Raw genomic sequence first — 15,273 nt, 5'->3', positions numbered from 1 at the left:
ACTGTCGGAGGGTCAGTGCTGAGGGAGTGGGCACTGTCGGAGGGTCAGTGCTGAGGGAGTGGGCACTGTCGGAGGGTCAATGCTGAGGGAGTGCCGCACTGTCGGAGGGTCAGTGCTGAGGGAGTGGGCACTGTCGGAGGGTCAGTGCTGAGGGAGTGGGCACTGTCAGAGGGTCAGTGCTGAGGGAGTGGGCACTGTCGGGGGGTCAGTGCTGAGGGAGTGGGCACTGTCGGGGGGTCAGTGCTGACGGAGTGGGCACTGTCGGGGGGGTCAGTGCTGAGGGAGTGGGCACTGTCGGGGGGTCAGTGCTGAGGGAGTGGGCACTGTCGGGGGGTCAGTGCTGAGGGAGTGGGCCCTGTCGGAGGGTCAGTGCTGAGGGAGTGGGCACTGTCGGTGGGTCAGTCCTGAGGGAGCGGGCACTGTCGGGGGGTCAGTGCTGAGGGAGCGGGCACTGTTGGAGGGTCAGTGCTGACGGAGTGGGCACTGTCGGAGGGTCAGTGCTGAGGGAGTGGGCACTGTCGGAGGGTCAGTGTTGAGGGAGTGGGCACTGTCGGAGGGTCAGTGCTGAGGGAGTGGGCACTGTCGGAGGGTCAGTGCTGAGGGAGTGGGCACTGTCGGAGGGTCAGTGCTGAGGGAGTGGGCACTGTCGGAGGGTCAGTGCTGAGGGAGTGGGCCCTGTCGGAGGGTCAGTGCTGAGGGAGTGGGCACTGTCGGGGGGTCAGTGCTGACGGAGTGGGCACTGTCGGAGGGTCAGTGCTGAGGGAGTGGGCACTGTCGGAGGGTCAGTGCTGAGGGAGTGGGCACTGTCGGGGGGTCAGTGCTGAGGGAGTGGGCCCTGTCGGGGGGTCAGTGCTGAGGGAGTGGGCCCTGTCGGGGGGTCAGTGCTGAGGGAGTGGGCACTGTCGGAGGGTCAGTGCTGAGGGAGGGGCACTGTCGGGGGGTCAGTGCTGAGGGAGTGGGCCCTGTCGGGGGGTCAGTGCTGAGGGAGTGGGCACTGTCGGGGGGTCAGTGCTGACTGAGTGCCGCACCCTGCCTCAATTGTGTTTCACAATTTAAAACACTGTCTGAAAAGCTTGAATAAACCTCCCTCTGGGTTATGCTGAGGTCAGACACCACACCCAAAAGCTGCATTCCTGTTTGATGTCATCAGGGAGGTGTCCTCCCAGAGAATCCCGGTTCTCTGTGCTGCTGCCGAGTCCCAGTTATGACACAGTTCCGCGTTTCCATCAGGCAGTTTAGCCTGAATCTGGCACGTCCGGGGCTCACAGCACAGCCAGAGAAACGGTGAGGAACGGGGAGCACTCTGTCTGCTTGAGGACACTCAGTGGAAAATGGACCATCTCACACCAACCAAACACTACACCACAACAAGCCCACACCACAGTTACCAGAACATTCCAGAAACAAACCCCTCAGCCCAGGGGGAGTCACTGTGTACAGTTCCTGTCTCTGTATCACACTGGGAGTCACTGTGTACAGTTTCGGTCTCTGTATCACACTGGGAGTCACTGTGTACAGTTTCGGTCTCTGTATCACACTGGGAGTCACTGTGTACAGTTCCGGTCTCTGTATCCCACTGGGAGTCACTGTGTACAGTTCCGGTCTCTGTATCACACTGGGAGTCACTGTGTACAGTTCCGGTCTCTGTATCACACTGGGAGTCACTGTGTACAGTTCCGGTCTCTGTATCGCACTGAGAGTCACTGTGTACAGTACCGGTCTCTGTATCACACTGGGAGTCACTGTGTACAGTTCCGGTCTCTGTATCACACTGGGAGTCACTGTGTACAGTTCCTGTCTCTGTATCGCACTGGGAGTCACTGTGTACAGTTCCGGTCTCTGTATCACACTGGGGGTCACTGTGTACAGTTCCTGTCTCTGTATCACACTGGGGGTCACTGTATACAGTTCCGGTCTCTGTATCACACTGGGAGTCACTGTGTACAGTTCCTGTCTCTGTATCGCACTGGGAGTCACTGTGTACAGTTCCGGTCTCTGTATCGCACTGGGAGTCACTGTGTACAGTTCCTGTCTCTGTAACACACTGGGAGTCACTGTGTACAGTTCCGGTCTCTGTATCACACTGGGAGTCACTGTGTACAGTTCCGGTCTCTGTATCGCACTGGGAGTCACTGTGTACAGTTCCTGTCTCTGTATCGCACTGGGAGTCACTGTGTCCAGTTCCGGCCAATGTATCGCACTGGGAGTCACTGTGTACAGTTCCTGTCTCTGTATCACACTGGGAGTCACTGTGTACAGTTCCGGTCTCTGTATCACACTGGGAGTCACTGTGTACAGTTCCGGTCTCTGTATCACACTGGGAGTCACTGTGTACAGTTCCGGTCTCTGTATCACACTGGGAGTCACTGTGTACAGTTCCGGTCTCTGTATCACACTGGGAGTCACTGTGTACAGTTCCTGTCTCTGTATCACACTGGGAGTCACTGTGTACAGTTCCGGTCTCTGTATCACACTGGGAGTCACTGTGTACAGTTCCGGTCTCTGTATCACACTGGGAGTCACTGTGTACAGTTCCAGTCTCTGTATCGCACTGGGAGTCACTGTGTACAGTTCCTGTCTCTGTATCGCACTGGGAGTCACTGTGTACAGTTCCGGTCTCTGTATCACACTGGGGGTCACTGTGTACAGTTCCTGTCTCTGTATCACACTGGGAGTCACTGTGTACAGTTCCGGTCTCTGTATCACACTGGGAGTCACTGTGTACAGTTCCAGTCTCTGTATCGCACTGGGAGTCACTGTGTACAGTTCCTGTCTCTGTATCGCACTGGGAGTCACTGTGTACAGTTCCGGTCTCTGTATCACACTGGGAGTCACTGTGTACAGATCCGGTCTCTGTATCGCACTGGGAGTCACTGTGTACAATTCCTGTCTCTGGATCACACTGGGAGTCACTGTGTACAGTTCCGGTCTCTGTATCACACTGGGAGTCACTGTGTACAGTCACGGTCTCTGTATCACACTGGGAGTCACTGTGTACAGTTCCAGTCTCTGTATCACACTGGGAGTCACTGTGTACAGTTCCGGTCTCTGTATCACACTGGGAGTCACTGTGTACAGTTCCGGTCTCTGTATCGCACTGGGAGTCACTGTGTACAGTTCCGGTCTCTGTACCACACTGGGAGTCACTGTGTACAGTTCCGGTCTCTGTATCACACTGGGGATCACTGTGTACAGTTCCGGTCTCTGTATCACACTGGGAGTCACTGTGTACAGTTCCGGTCTCCGTATCGCACTGGGAGTCACTGTGTACAGTTCCTGTCTCTGTATCACACTGGGAGTCACTGTGTACAGTTCAGGTCTTTGTATCGCTCTGGGAGTCACTGTGTACAGTTCCTGTCTCTGTATCACACTGGGAGTCACTGTGTACACTTCCAGTCTCTGTATCACACTGGGAGTCACTGTGTACAGTTCCTGTCTCTGTATCACACTGGGAGTCACTGTGTACACTTCCAGTCTCTGTATTACACTGGGGGTCACTGTGTACAGTTCCGGTCTCTGTATCACACTGGGAGTCACTGTGTACAGTTCAGGTCTCTGTATCGCTCTGGGAGTCACTGTGTACAGTTCCTGTCTCTGTATCACACTGGGAGTCACTGTGTACACTTCCAGTCTCTGTATCACACTGGGAGTCACTGTGTACAGTTCCTGTCTCTGTAACACACTGGGAGTCACTGTGTACAGTTCCGGTCTCTGTATCACACTGGGAGTCACTGTGTACAGTTCCGGTCTCTGTATCACACTGGGAGTCACTGTGTACAGTTCCGGTCTCTGTATCACACTGGGAGTCACCGTGTACAGTTCCGGTCTCTGTATCACACTGGGAGTCACTGTGTACAGTTCCGGTCTCTGTATCACACTGGGAGTCACTGTGTACAGTTCCGGTCTCTGTATCACACTGGGAGTCACTGTGTACAGTTCCTGTCTCTGTATCGCACTGGGAGTCACTGTGTACAGTTCCGGTCTCTGTATCACACTGGGAGTCACTGTGTACAGTTCCGGTCTCTGTATCGCACTGGGAGTCACTGTGTACAGTTCTGGTCTCTGTATCGCACTGGGAGTCACTGTGTACAGTTCCGGTCTCTGTATCACACTGGGAGTCACTGTGTACAGTTCCGGTCTCTGTATCGCACTGGGAGTCACTGTGTACAGTTCCGGTCTCTGTATCGCACTGGGAGTCACTGTGTACAGTTCCGGTCTCTGTATCGCACTGGGAGTCACTCTGTACAGTTCCGGTCTCTGTATCACACTGGGAGTCACTGTGTACAGGTCCTGTCTCTGTATCGCACTGGGAGTCACTGTGTACAGTTCCGGTCTCTGTATCACACTGGGAGTCACTGTGTACGGTTCCGGTCTCTGTATCGCACTGGGAGTCACTGTGTACAGTTCCTGTCTCTGCATCACACTGGGAGTCACTGTGTACAGTTCCTGTCTCTGTATCGCACTGGGAGTCACTGTGTACAGTTCCTGTCTCTGTATCGCACTGGGAGTCACTGTGTACAGTTCCAGTCTCTGTATCACACTGGGAGTCACTGTGTATAGTTCCGGTCTCTGTATCGCACTGGGAGTCACTCTGTACAGTTCCGGTCTCTGTATCGCACTGGGGGTCACTGTGTACAGTTCCGGTCTCTGTATCACACTGGGAGTCACTGTGTACAGTTCCTGTCTCTGTATCACACTGGGAGTCACTGTGTACAGTTCCGGTCTCTGTATCGCACTGGGAGTCACTGTGTACAGTTCCGGTCTCTGTATCGCACTGGGAGTCACTGTGTACAGTTCCTGTCTCTGTATCACACTGGGAGTCACTGTGTACAGTTCCGGTCTCTGTATCGCACTGGGAGTCAGTGTGTACAGTTCCTGTCTCTGTATCACACTGGGAGTCACTGTGTACAGTTCCGGTCTCTGTATCGCACTGGGAGTCAGTGTGTACAGTTCCTGTCTCTGTAACTCACTGGGAGACACTGTGTACAGTTCCGGTCTCTGTATCGCACTGGGAGTCACTGTGTACAGTTCCGGTCTCTGTATCGCACTGGGAGTCACTGTGTACAGTTCCTGTCTCTGTATCGCACTGGGAGTCACTGTGTACAGTTCCGGTCTCTGTATCACACTGGGAGTCACTGTGTACAGTTCCTGTCTCTGTAACTCACTGGGAGTCACTGTGTACAGTTCCTGTCTCTGTATCACACTGGGAGTCACTGTGTACAGTTCCGGTCTCTGTATCGCACTGGGAGTCACTGTGTACAGTTCCTGTCTCTGTATCGCACTGGGAGTCACTGTGTACAGTTCCGGTCTCTGTATCACACTGGGAGTCACTGTGTACAGTTCCGGTCTCTGTATCACACTGGGAGTCACTGTGTACAGTTCCGGTCTCTGTATCACACTGGGAGTCACTGTGTACAGTTCCGGTCTCTGTATCGCACTGGGACTCACTGTGTACAGTTCCGGTCTCTGTATCACACTGGGGGTCACTGTGTACAGTTCCTGTCTCTGTATCACACTGGGAGTCACTGTGTACAGTTCCGGTCTCTGTATCACACTGGGAGTCACTGTGTACAGTTCCTGTCTCTGTATCACACTGGGAGACACTGTATACAGTTCCGGTCTCTGTATCACACTGGGAGTCACTGTGTACAGTTCCGGTCTCTGTATCACACTGGGACTCACTGTGTACAGTTCCGGTCTCTGTATCGCACTGGGAGTCACTGTGTACAGTTCCGGTCTCTGTATCACACTGGGAGTCACTGTGTACAGATCCGGTCTCTGTATCGCACTGGGAGTCACTGTGTACAATTCCTGTCTCTGGATCACACTGGGAGTCACTGTGTACAGTTCCGGTCTCTGTATCACACTGGGAGTCACTGTGTACAGTCACGGTCTCTGTATCACACTGGGAGTCACTGTGTACAGTTCCAGTCTCTGTATCACACTGGGAGTCACTGTGTACAGTTCCGGTCTCTGTATCACACTGGGAGTCACTGTGTACAGTTCCGGTCTCTGTATCGCACTGGGAGTCACTGTGTACAGTTCCGGTCTCTGTATCACACTGGGAGTCACTGTGTACAGTTCCGGTCTCTGTATCACACTGGGACTCACTGTGTACAGTTCCGGTCTCTGTATCGCACTGGGAGTCACTGTGTACAGTTCCGGTCTCCGTATCGCACTGGGAGTCACTGTGTACAGTTCCGGTCTCTGTATCACACTGGGAGTCACTGTGTACAGTTCAGGTCTTTGTATCGCTCTGGGAGTCACTGTGTACAGTTCCTGTCTCTGTATCACACTGGGAGTCACTGTGTACACTTCCAGTCTCTGTATCACACTGGGAGTCACTGTGTACAGTTCCTGTCTCTGTATCACACTGGGAGTCACTGTGTACACTTCCAGTCTCTGTATTACACTGGGGGTCACTGTGTACAGTTCCGGTCTCTGTATCACACTGGGAGTCACTGTGTACAGTTCAGGTCTCTGTATCGCTCTGGGAGTCACTGTGTACAGTTCCTGTCTCTGTATCACACTGGGAGTCACTGTGTACACTTCCAGTCTCTGTATCACACTGGGAGTCACTGTGTACAGTTCCTGTCTCTGTAACACACTGGGAATCACTGTGTACAGTTCCGGTCTCTGTATCACACTGGGAGTCACTGTGTACAGTTCCTGTCTCTGTATCGCACTGGGAGTCACTGTGTACAGTTCCGGTCTCTGTATCACACTGGGAGTCACTGTGTACAGTTCCGGTCTCTGTATCGCACTGGGAGTCACTGTGTACAGTTCTGGTCTCTGTATCGCACTGGGAGTCACTGTGTACAGTTCCGGTCTCTGTATCACACTGGGAGTCACTGTGTACAGTTCCGGTCTCTGTATCGCACTGGGAGTCACTGTGTACAGTTCCGGTCTCTGTATCGCACTGGGAGTCACTGTGTACAGTTCCGGTCTCTGTATCGCACTGGGAGTCACTCTGTACAGTTCCGGTCTCTGTATCACACTGGGAGTCACTGTGTACAGGTCCTGTCTCTGTATCGCACTGGGAGTCACTGTGTACAGTTCCGGTCTCTGTATCACACTGGGAGTCACTGTGTACGGTTCCGGTCTCTGTATCGCACTGGGAGTCACTGTGTACAGTTCCTGTCTCTGCATCACACTGGGAGTCACTGTGTACAGTTCCTGTCTCTGTATCGCACTGGGAGTCACTGTGTACAGTTCCTGTCTCTGTATCGCACTGGGAGTCACTGTGTACAGTTCCTGTCTCTGTATCACACTGGGAGTCACTGTGTACAGTTCCTGTCTCTGTATCGCACTGGGACTCACTGTGTACAGTTCCTGTCTCTGTATCACACTGGGAGTCACTGTGTACAGTTCCTGTCTCTGTATCACACTGGGAGTCACTGTGTATAGTTCCGGTCTCTGTATCGCACTGGGAGTCACTCTGTACAGTTCCGGTCTCTGTATCGCACTGGGGGTCACTGTGTACAGTTCCGGTCTCTGTATCACACTGGGAGTCACTGTGTACAGTTCCTGTCTCTGTATCACACTGGGAGTCACTGTGTACAGTCCCAGTCTCTGTATCGCACTGGGAGTCACTGTGTACAGTTCCGGTCTCTGTATCGCACTGGGAGTCACTGTGTACAGTTCCTGTCTCTGTATCACACTGGGAGTCACTGTGTACAGTTCCGGTCTCTGTATCGCACTGGGAGTCAGTGTGTACAGTTCCTGTCTCTGTATCACACTGGGAGTCACTGTGTACAGTTCCGGTCTCTGTATCGCACTGGGAGTCAGTGTGTACAGTTCCTGTCTCTGTAACTCACTGGGAGACACTGTGTACAGTTCCGGTCTCTGTATCGCACTGGGAGTCACTGTGTACAGTTCCGGTCTCTGTATCGCACTGGGAGTCACTGTGTACAGTTCCGGTCTCTGTATCGCACTGGGAGTCACTGTGTACAGTTCCTGTCTCTGTATCACACTGGGAGTCACTGTGTACAGTTCCGGTCTCTGTATCGCACTGGGAGTCAGTGTGTACAGTTCCTGTCTCTGTATCACACTGGGAGTCACTGTGTACAGTTCCGGTCTCTGTATCACACTGGGAGTCACTGTGTACAGTTCCGGTCTCTGTATCACACTGGGAGTCACTGTGTACAGTTCCGGTCTCTGTATCGCACTGGGAGTCAGTGTGTACAGTTCCTGTCTCTGTAACTCACTGGGAGACACTGTGTACAGTTCCGGTCTCTGTATCACACTGGGAGTCACTGTGTACAGTTCCGGTCTCTGTATCACACTGGGAGTCACTGTGTACAGTTCCAGTGTCTGTATCACACTGGGAGTCACTGTGTACAGTTCCGGTCTCTGTATCACACTGGGAGTCACTGTATACAGTTCCTGTCTCTGTATCACACTGGGAGTCACTGTGTACAGTTCCGGTCTCTGTATCACACTGAGAGACACTGTGAACATTTCCGGTCTCTGTATCACACTGGGAGTCACTGTGTACAGTTCCAGTGTCTGTATCACACTGGGAGTCACTGTGTACAGTTCCGGTCTCTGTATCACACTGGGAGTCACTGTGTACAGTTCCAGTCTCTGTATCGCACTGGGAGTCACTGTGTACAGTTCCGGTCTCTGTATCACACTGAGAGACACTGTGTACAGTTCCGGTCTCTGTATCACACTGGGGGTCACTGTGTACAGTTCCGGTCTCTGTATCGCACTGGGAGTCACTGTGTACAGTTCCGGTCTCTGTATCACACTGGGAGTCACTGTGTACAGTTCCGGTCTCTGTATCGCACTGGGAGTCACTGTGTACAGTTCCGGTCTCTGTATCGCACTGGGAGTCACTGTGTACAGTTCCGGTCTCTGTATCACACTGGGAGTCACTGTGTACAGTTCCGGTCTCTGTATCACACTGGGAGTCACTGTGTACAGTTCCGGTCTCTGTATCACACTGGGAGTCACTGTGTACAGTTCCGGTCTCTGTATCGCACTGGGAGTCACTGTGTACAGTTCCGGTCTCTGTATCACACTGGGAGTCACTGTGTACAGTTCCGGTCTCTGTATCACACTGGGAGTCACTGTGTACAGTTCCGGTCTCTGTATCACACTGAGAGACACTGTGTACAGTTCCGGTCTCTGTATCACACTGGGAGTCACTGTGTACAGTTCCGGTCTCTGTATCGCACTGGGAGTCACTGTGTACAGTTCCGGTCTCTGTATCACACTGGGAGTCACTGTGTACAGTTCCGGTCTCTGTATCGCACTGGGAGTCACTGTGTACAGTTCCGGTCTCTGTATCACACTGGGAGTGACTGTGTACAGTTCCGGTCTCTGTATCACACTGCGAGTCACTGTGTACAGTTCCTGTCTCTGTATCACACTGGGAGTCACTGTGTACAGTTCCAGTCTCTGTATCACACTGGGAGTCACTGTGTACAGTTCCGGTCTCTGTATCGCACTGGGAGTCACTGTGTACAGTTCCAGTCTCTGTATCACACTGGGAGTCACTGTGTACAGTTCCGGTCTCTGTATCGCACTGGGAGTCACTGTGTACAGTTCCGGTCTCTGTATCACACTGGGACTCACTGTGTACAGTTCCTGTCTCTGTATCACACTGGGAGTCACTGTGTACAGTTCCTGTCTCTGTATCACACTGGGAGTCACTGTGTATAGTTCCGGTCTCTGTATCGCACTGGGAGTCACTCTGTACAGTTCCGGTCTCTGTATCGCACTGGGGGTCACTGTGTACAGTTCCGGTCTCTGTATCACACTGGGAGTCACTGTGTACAGTTCCTGTCTCTGTATCACACTGGGAGTCACTGTGTACAGTCCCAGTCTCTGTATCGCACTGGGAGTCACTGTGTACAGTTCCGGTCTCTGTATCGCACTGGGAGTCACTGTGTACAGTTCCTGTCTCTGTATCACACTGGGAGTCACTGTGTACAGTTCCGGTCTCTGTATCGCACTGGGAGTCAGTGTGTACAGTTCCTGTCTCTGTATCACACTGGGAGTCACTGTGTACAGTTCCGGTCTCTGTATCGCACTGGGAGTCAGTGTGTACAGTTCCTGTCTCTGTAACTCACTGGGAGACACTGTGTACAGTTCCGGTCTCTGTATCGCACTGGGAGTCACTGTGTACAGTTCCGGTCTCTGTATCGCACTGGGAGTCACTGTGTACAGTTCCGGTCTCTGTATCGCACTGGGAGTCACTGTGTACAGTTCCTGTCTCTGTATCACACTGGGAGTCACTGTGTACAGTTCCGGTCTCTGTATCGCACTGGGAGTCAGTGTGTACAGTTCCTGTCTCTGTATCACACTGGGAGTCACTGTGTACAGTTCCTGTCTCTGTATCACACTGGGCGTCACTGTGTACAGTTCCTGTCTCTGTATCACACTGGGAGTCACTGTGTACAGTTCCGGTCTCTGTATCACACTGGGAGTCACTGTGTACAGTTCCGGTCTCTGTATCACACTGGGAGTCACTGTGTACAGTTCCGGTCTCTGTATCACACTGGGAGTCACTGTGTACAGTTCCGGTCTCTGTATCACACTGGGAGTCACTGTGTACAGTTCCGGTCTCTGTATCGCACTGGGAGTCAGTGTGTACAGTTCCTGTCTCTGTAACTCACTGGGAGACACTGTGTACAGTTCCGGTCTCTGTATCACACTGGGAGTCACTGTGTACAGTTCCGGTCTCTGTATCACACTGGGAGTCACTGTGTACAGTTCCAGTGTCTGTATCACACTGGGAGTCACTGTGTACAGTTCCGGTCTCTGTATCACACTGGGAGTCACTGTATACAGTTCCTGTCTCTGTATCACACTGGGAGTCACTGTGTACAGTTCCGGTCTCTGTATCACACTGAGAGACACTGTGAACATTTCCGGTCTCTGTATCACACTGGGAGTCACTGTGTACAGTTCCAGTGTCTGTATCACACTGGGAGTCACTGTGTACAGTTCCGGTCTCTGTATCACACTGGGAGTCACTGTGTACAGTTCCAGTCTCTGTATCGCACTGGGAGTCACTGTGTACAGTTCCGGTCTCTGTATCACACTGAGAGACACTGTGTACAGTTCCGGTCTCTGTATCACACTGGGGGTCACTGTGTACAGTTCCGGTCTCTGTATCGCACTGGGAGTCACTGTGTACAGTTCCGGTCTCTGTATCACACTGGGAGTCACTGTGTACAGTTCCGGTCTCTGTATCGCACTGGGAGTCACTGTGTACAGTTCCGGTCTCTGTATCGCACTGGGAGTCACTGTGTACAGTTCCGGTCTCTGTATCACACTGGGAGTCACTGTGTACAGTTCCGGTCTCTGTATCACACTGGGAGTCACTGTGTACAGTTCCGGTCTCTGTATCACACTGGGAGTCACTGTGTACAGTTCCGGTCTCTGTATCGCACTGGGAGTCACTGTGTACAGTTCCGGTCTCTGTATCACACTGGGAGTCACTGTGTACAGTTCCGGTCTCTGTATCACACTGGGAGTCACTGTGTACAGTTCCGGTCTCTGTATCACACTGAGAGACACTGTGTACAGTTCCGGTCTCTGTATCACACTGGGAGTCACTGTGTACAGTTCCGGTCTCTGTATCACACTGGGAGTCACTGTGTACAGTTCCGGTCTCTGTATCACACTGGGAGTCACTGTGTACAGTTCCGGTCTCTGTATCACACTGGGAGTCACTGTGTACAGTTCCGGTCTCTGTATCGCACTGGGAGTCACTGTGTACAGTTCCAGTCTCTGTATCACACTGGGAGTCACTGTGTACAGTTCCGGTCTCTGTATCGCACTGGGAGTCACTGTGTACAGTTCCGGTCTCTGTATCGCACTGGGAGTCACTGTGTACAGTTCCTGTCTCCGTATCACACTGGGAGTCACTGTGTACAGTTCCGGTCTCTGTATCACACTGGGAGTCACTGTGTACAGTTCCTGTCTCCGTATCACACTGGGAGTCACTGTGTACAGTTCCGGTCTCTGTATCGCACTGGGAGTCACTGTGTACAGTTCCGGTCTCTGTATCGCACTGGGAGTCACTGTGTACAGTTCCTGTCTCCGTATCACACTGGGAGTCACTGTGTACACGTCCGGTCTCTGTATCACACTGGGAGTCACTGTGTACAGTTCCGGTCTCTGTATCACACTGGGAGTCACTGTGTACAGTTCCGGTCTCTGTATCACACGGGGAGTCACTGTGTACAGTTCCGGTCTCTGTATCACACTGGGTGTCACTGTGTACAGTTCCGGTCTCTGTATCACACTGGGAGTCACTGTGTACAGTTCCGGTCTCTGTATCACACTGGGAGTCACTGTGTACAGTTCCGGTCTCTGTATCACACTGGGAGTCACTGTGTACAGTTCCTGTCTCTGTACCGCACTGGGAGTCACTGTGTACAGTTCCGGTCTCTGTATCACACTGGGTGTCACTGTGTACAGTTCCGGTCTCTGTATCACACTGGGAGTCACTGTGTACAGTTCCGGTCTCTGTATCACACTGGGAGTCACTGTGTACAGTTCCGGTCTCTGTATCACACTGGGAGTCACTGTGTACAGTTCCTGTCTCTGTACCGCACTGGGAGTCACTGTGTACAGTTCCTGTCTCTGTATCGCACTGGGAGTCACTGTGTACAGTTCCGGTCTCTGTATCACACTGGGAGTCACTGTGTACAGTTCCGGTCTCTGTATCACACTGGGAGTCACTGTGTACAGTTCCAGTCTCTGTATCACACTGGGAGTCACTGTGTAGAGTTCCGGTCTCTGTATCACACTGGGAGTCACTGTGTACAGTTCCTGTCTCTGTATCACACTGGGAGTCACTGTGTACAGTTCCTGTCTCTGTATCGCACTGGGAGTCACTGTGTACAGTTCCGGTCTCTGTATCACACTGGGAGTCACTGTGTACAGTTCCGGTCTCTGTATCACACTGGGAGTCACTGTGTAGAGTTCCGGTCTCTGTATCACACTGGGAGTCACTGTGTACAGTTCCGGTCTCTGTATCACACTGGGAGTCACTGTGTACAGTTCCGGTCTCTGTATCACACTGGGAGTCACTGTGTACAGTTCCGGTCTCTGTATCACACTGGGAGTCACTGTGTACAGTTCCGGTCTCTGTATCACACTGGGAGTCACTGTGTACAGTTCCGGGCTCTGTATCACACTGGGAGTCACTGTGTACAGTTCCGGTCTCTGTATCGCACTGGGAGTCACTGTGTACAGTTCCGGTCTCTGTATCACACTGAGAGACACTGTGTACAGTTCCGGTCTCTGTATCACACTGAGAGACACTGTGTACAGTTCCGGTCTCTGTATCACACTGAGAGACACTGTGTACAGTTCCGGTCTCTGTATCACACTGGGAGTCACTGTGTACAGTTCCGGTCTCTGTATCACACTGAGAGACACTGTGTATAGTTCCTGTCTCTGTATCACACTGAGAGACACTGTGTACAGTTCCGGTCTCTGTATCACACTGAGAGTCACTGTGTACAGTTCCGGTCTCTGTATCACACTGAGAGACACTGTGTACAGTTCCGGTCTCTGTATCACACTGGGAGTCACTGTGTACAGTTCCGGTCTCTGTATCACACTGAGAGACACTGTGTATAGTTCCTGTCTCTGTATCACACTGAGGGACACTGTGTACAGTTCCGGTCTCTGTATCACACTGGGAGTCACTGTGTACAGTTCCTGTCTCTGTATCACACTGGGAGTCACTGTGTACAGTTCCTGTCTCTGTATCACACTGGGAGTCACTGTGTACAGTTCCGGTCTCTGTATCACACTGGGGGTCACTGTGTACAATTCCTGTCTCTGTATCACACTGGGAGTCACTGTGTACAGTTCCGGTCTCTGTATCACACTGGGAGTCACTGTGTACAGTTCCGGTCTCTGTATCACACTGGGAGTCACTGTGTACAGTTCCTGTCTCTGTATCACACTGGGAGTCACTGTGTACAGTTCCTGTCTCTGTATCACACTGGGAGTCACTGTGTACAGTTCCTGTCTCTGTATCACACTGGGAGTCACTGTGTACAGTTCCGGTCTCTGTATCACACTGGGGGTCACTGTGTACAGTTCCGGTCTCTGTATCACACTGGGAGTCACTGTGTACAGTTCCTGTCTCTGTATCGCACTGGGAGTCACTGTGTACAGTTCCGGTCTCTGTATCACACTGGGGGTCACTGTGTACAATTCCTGTCTCTGTATCACACTGGGAGACACTGTGTACAGTTCCGGTCTCTGTATCACACTGGGAGTCACTGTGTACAGTTCCGGTCTCTGTATCACACTGGGGGTCACTGTGTACAATTCCTGTCTCTGTATCACACTGGGAGTCACTGTGTACAGTTCCGGTCTCTGTATCACACTGGGGGTCACTGTGTACAATTCCTGTCTCTGTATCACACTGGGAGTCACTGTGTACAGTTCCGGTCTCTGTATCACACTGGGAGTCACTGTGTACAGTTCCGGTCTCTGTATCACACTGGGAGTCACTGTGTACAGTTCCGGTCTCTGTATCACACTGGGGGTCACTGTGTACAGTTCCGGTCTCTGTATCACACTGGGAGTCACTGTGTACAGTTCCGGTCTCTGTATCACACTGGGAGTCACTGTGTACAATTCCTGTCTCTGTATCGCACTGGGAGTCACTGTGTACAGTTCCGGTCTCTGTATAACACTGGGAGTCACTGTGTACAGTTCCGGTCTCTGTATCACACTGGGAGTCACTGTGTGCAGTTCCGGTCTCTGTATCACACTGGGAGTCACTGTGTGCAGTTCCGGTCTCTGTACCACACTGGGACTCACTGTGTACAGTTCCTGTCTCTGTATAACACTGGGAGTCACTGTGTACAGTTCCGGTCTCTGTATCACACTGGGAGTCACCGTGTACAGTTCCGGTCTCTGTATCACACTGGGAGTCACTGTGTACAGTTCCGGTCTCTGTATCACACTGGGAGTCACCGTGTACAGTTCCGGTCACTGTATCGCAGAGAGAGTGTGGGGACGATGGATGGAGTGAGACAGAGGGGGAGACGGATGAGGGAGAGAGGGAGAGGGGGACGATCGAGGGAGAGAGAGAGGGGAGGACCGAGGAGGGAGAGAGAGAGAGTGGGACGATGGAGGGAGAGAGAGAGATGGGGACAGAGGATGGAGAGAGAGGGGGTGGGGACGATGGAGGGAGGGAGAGAGAGGGGGATGATGTAGTGAGAGAGGGAGAGAGAGGGGGGGACGATGGAGGGAGGGAGAGAGGGGGGGACGATGGAGGGAGGG

The 15,273-nt window shown here is 52.5% G+C and overlaps 1 protein-coding gene across 1 annotated transcript in view; it reads left to right on the top strand.

The window, feature by feature from the left end:
• LOC148134083 (macrophage-capping protein-like) overlaps positions 1-15,273 on the top strand; it is a 90,132-nt gene that overhangs the window by 51,288 nt on the left and 23,571 nt on the right.

This window comes from Chiloscyllium plagiosum, unplaced genomic scaffold (genome assembly GCF_037043375.1).
Source record: "Chiloscyllium plagiosum isolate Xiang-an unplaced genomic scaffold, Cpla_swu_hap1 HiC_scaffold_104, whole genome shotgun sequence".
NCBI lineage: Eukaryota > Metazoa > Chordata > Chondrichthyes > Orectolobiformes > Hemiscylliidae > Chiloscyllium > Chiloscyllium plagiosum.
The sequence above is the reverse complement of the archived record's forward strand: the minus strand, read 5'-3'. Positions and strand labels throughout refer to the sequence as shown.